General features: G+C 29.7%; 1 long non-coding RNA gene across 1 annotated transcript in view; it reads left to right on the forward strand.

Annotated features, from left to right (window-relative positions):
- The window catches only part of LOC114078285, a 2,194-nt gene extending 1,165 nt beyond the window's left edge, over positions 1-1,029 (forward strand). The window contains exon 2 of the long non-coding RNA XR_003579875.1: positions 890-1,029. This is a non-coding gene — a long non-coding RNA (uncharacterized LOC114078285). The remainder of the gene's footprint in view (positions 1-889) is intronic.
- The last annotated feature ends 3,885 nt before the right edge of the window (positions 1,030-4,914 follow it).

Genomic DNA, 4,914 nt, shown 5'->3' on the forward strand with positions numbered 1-4,914 from the left:
AACTGTTGCATACTCTTATTCTTGATTTCTAGGCTAATTTTTTGTGGGTTTGACGTAGTGTATACTAATTTGTATGGCTGATACATTTTTCGTTAATATTATTTATGTCGTTTAATTAAATTATTATTAATTTATTTGGTCTGTTTTGATTAAACATTTTTGTTAGTATTGTTCTCTGTTATGCTATTTCCATTTCTTTTTTGGGTTTCTTTATTTGGTTCTGTTATTTCCCGGTTTCTTTGCGACTTTAACTATGTAATTGTATTATTTAGTTTTGCCTTTATGTTAATCTAAATTAATAAATCTTGGACAGCACTCATGTTAGTCATTATGATGAGTGTTATGTCGTTATTATAATTTAGTTATGGTGTTGATATTTCATTATTTTTAAGTAGTTATTGTTTTGAGATTGTGGGGTTTATTTTATATATTTTTTTGGTTGGTTGCATATAAATTTGATTCAACTTCATCTGTAGGTTGTTACTTTGTCTCTTAATTTAGTAACACTGTGTTATCTTGATTATTTTGGTAGGTTAGCCTTTACAATAGTCTTATGTTTAAAATTGGCTAATGATAAATTTCTTCGTCGGTTTTGAAGGTCTTTACATGTTAAAAGATGGACATTTAGTTAAGTTCATATTATTTGTTTTGTTAAAATCGGTCAATGATAAAAATTTTCCGTCACTTTTGGAGGCCTTTACATGTTAAAAGATGGAAATGTAGTTCAATTCATACTATTTGTTTTGTTAAAATTGATCGATGAAGAAATTTCTGTCGATTTCCAAGGCCTCCCATGTTAATAAGATGCGTTTTTTAAAGTTATTATTTAATGTATTCAATTTTATTCATATTTATTTATTACTAACACTTTTACGAAGTGTGTTTACAGGTATCCAAGACTTGTGTCCTTGAAGCTATTCGAAAGGACTTCGAATTATATTTTTAAATTCATTATTATGTATATATCGATGTTAGACAAATCTTTGGCCGGTATTATTATTTTATTTCACTATTTATATTGCTTGTTTATTATATTTGTACATTATTTTATTCTCCTATTCAATTTGAAAAAATGAACTCAGTCGGGAACCACAATTGTGGATTTCGAAAAATGTCTAATTCCTTTCCTTCGGAATAACTTGAACACCTTACCTAGAATCAAATTGATTTTGTAGACTCTCTATTAAGTTAAATAGTTAACCGGCTTCCTAGTTTTCCTAAGTTAAAATCTTTTTAACTAATTTCTTTTTTAATTGAGTCACTGCGACGTTGCTCCCATTCAAAGGATGTCAACATTTTTTACTTGTTTATATAATATGGTACTTCGTTCTAAAAAGAGTTTGTTTGCTTTCAAGATGACTTAAAGAATTACATAACAATTTTTCAACACTATTTTTGAATTTTAACACAAATAATGTGGAATCAATTTGTTTGCATTTGAAGCTTTTAGCATAAATAATGTGGGGCTTATATCTACTTTTGAAGTCTCTAAGCTATGCAAATTAATTATATATCTTTAATGCAATTATATTTTAATATCTTCTAAAACTTTTGTAGTAGTATTTAAGAATCGTTTGTTAAAGAAATATATCGTATATTATAAATATAAAAAATTGTGATTCTAAAAGTCTATTTTTTCATCGATCATAACACCGTTTATATCACATAAAATCTATATATATAATAAAGTTAAATGCAATTTTTTTGCTTTAGAAGCATGCCACATCACCACTCTACATTTACCTTTATACATATAGATTTTATGTGATATAAACGGGGTTTTGATCGACAAAAAGATAGATTTTTAGGTAATGATTTTTTTTATATTTACAATGTATAATATTTTCCTTTTCTTGACAATTCTTAAATACTAGTTCAAAAATTTTAGGAGATATTATATTATAATTGTATTAAAGATATACAATTAATTCGCATAGCTTAGAAACTTAAAAAGCAGATATAAACCCCACATTATTTATGCTAAAAGCTTCAAAAGCAGACAAAGTGATCCACCTTATTTGTGTTAGAATTCAAAAACAATCTTGCAAATCCTTAGTAATTTGATTTTGTAATTTCTTAAGTCAAAATAATCTCGAATGCAGACACCTCTTTTTACAACAAAATATGATCTTATATAAACAAGTAAATACGACTAATTGTTTAACAAAACTCAGTAATGATGAATGTTTGCCACTTTCTGATAAACCCTGTGTGTATGATTATTACTAAGAGTAGTGTGAAACCCATCTACAGTTTGGTAACTCTCACTTTCTCCCTCGTATTTCTATATAAAATCCCTCTTTTTGTTAGTATTAATACACTTATTATTCTTTGTACTGCTGATTCTCATCATTCACTACAAGTTTTCTAGTGATGCAAAATCATCTTTGTTAAGACGCTTCATAAACTCGTGTTGGAATTTTTAGGGTTGATATGAATTTAGTGAGACTACGGGTATTGGATGGAGAAATGATTTTCTATCCCTTTACAAACTTTATTAGTCAGAATTTCATTTTTATAAATAAGAGATATTTCATTTTCTAAAAAGGTCTTCTTTTTCTTTTTTTCAATTGTAGAAATCTCATTTTCATGGTATTCAATATGTCACGATTTGGGTTACCCCCTAGGAGTGACACAACGTACTTGACTCCGAAAAGGTCTCATAAGAGCACTTAACATATCATCATTACATAAGACATAAGAATAATGCCTAAAAATTGAGACTTTTACAATAAAAGTACAACTTTCTTCATATAGGAAAAATAGGAAGTTAGACTTGTCTCATTACATCATCTAAACATAAGAGCACAAAAGTTAGGAATCATCCCTTACATCAATAGTAAGTGTTATCATAAGGAAATACAATATATTCCTTAACAAGGAAAGTAAGCTAGAACTAGAATCAATAATATCCCGTACTCGAAATTGAGGATTCACCAAATCATCGAGGTAGCAACCCAGGTTTTCTTTAAGAATGGACTAAGAGCACGTCAATGGCGTGAACCTACACTCATAGAAGATGTAGAAGGGAAGGGGTTAGTACAAAACCACTATGAAAACATGCATAAAATATTTAGTATGCTAAAAAACACATTTAATTGAAAATAATGCATTTATTAAGTTGGAAAACCATTTATACAAAAAGGGCATAATACAAGTCATAATAACCTTCTCATATGATTTTTCGTAACATAGTAGGGCCATCACCTTAGCAACTCTAAAGACATACTTGTGCAATACATAGTTGACATCCCATAATATCAACTATACTAAGTATCCATTTAGAATCACCTTAGTTACGCATATCAACTTTACATCCCATCAGAATCCACAATCATACAGAAGTGATAACTATGTTTACCACATATACATAAGGGGAGTCATATCTAAACAACAAACCAATCAACGTATATCATACCTTCATGTCTTACCATAGAATCATGGACCTACGCATAATTTCCTTCAAAGACTACTTGGGTAATGTAAAAAGTGAAGTGTCATACCCCTACTCCTACTAAGTAGACTTATCATGAAATCACAAGTATCGTTCAAGTCATACTCATTATCTTATTACATACGTAGAATTTCCTTAACCAACATAGACCATGTGAGCTACATAGAATCCGGTGTCATATAACCCCACACCGAAAGAAGGTGTCCTACTTGCCTGAGGTAGAACTAAACTTATATAGATATAATGTGGATCCACTAGCTAAGACCTATGCGGGCACATAGTTATGGGATAGGAAGATTGCTTCTAGAAAACCGTCCTATTGAACTAGCGGGAGAATTTCCATCTCATTAGAGCATATTTAGAAGACCCTTTCTAAACTTGAGGGAAGGTCTCTACCTCATTTGCCATGTCCTCTCGGTGCTAAGCATTAATATCCAACTCATACATAGTTAAGGTGAATTATAATTTAATATGTGAAGGGATTACCTTACATTTCACTTAACTCAACTCATAAATAGCTCATGGATTCAACATAGTGAGAACTACCATTCACCTTAGAATCTATATATGATCATAGTCATGTGTAATTGTAAAGAAAACTAGTCTTTCAACAATACCATATCTCACACCTTAGTGATTGGATCTTCACCATTGAAGTGGAACATAACTTCATAAATAAATACATTAAAGAAGAACCTCCACCTTTCAAGTGGATCAAACAATTCATATATAAGAATCTTTGACATAGAATTACCTTCATACATTGACATCAAGGCCATAATTCAAGATTCAACACTTACAATTTACCCTTCAAGGGTCATAGATCATCTCTTGAAATCATACTTAGAATTACTACTATAAGAATGAAATAATCAATATTAATTACTAAATCCACATACTTACTATTCTCACATATTCATATTCGTAAAGAAACCCATCATAATTTTCATAAAGTTAAGGGCATGGGAAAATACATGGGTTCAAATAAAATTTAGCAATAAAAACCCTAATTAAACTTCAATTTCATTATGATATAGGATAACCAACATAAAGAAAACGTTTTTTTGAGAAGAACCCAAGGTTAGAATCAAAACCGTAATTTTGAACAAATTCCCAATTTCAAAAATAGTAGAAGAAGGGATTCATGGGGAAAGAAATCCCATGAATGAAATTTTCTATACTTTGTTTGAAGTTTTACCACAAAATTAGGATGAAAATCTCGAATATTGAATCCTATCCTTGAAGATTTTAGTGTTCTTAAATGGAGTAAATTTGTAAAGAGAAATATTTGAGAGAACTGGGTTTGGGAGAATATTTTGGGTTTTTGAGTTTGAGTCTTGTAAATGGATGAAAAAACGATAAACCCTATTTATATTTTACCCCTAAACTGCCCAAAACAGCCCTTTATTAATTGGACTTAAAAGTTAAAGACTAAACTAACCTTCATTAAAACAACCCGT

The sequence above is a fragment of the Solanum pennellii genome, chromosome 8 (assembly GCF_001406875.1).
Source record: "Solanum pennellii chromosome 8, SPENNV200".
NCBI lineage: Eukaryota > Viridiplantae > Streptophyta > Magnoliopsida > Solanales > Solanaceae > Solanum > Solanum pennellii.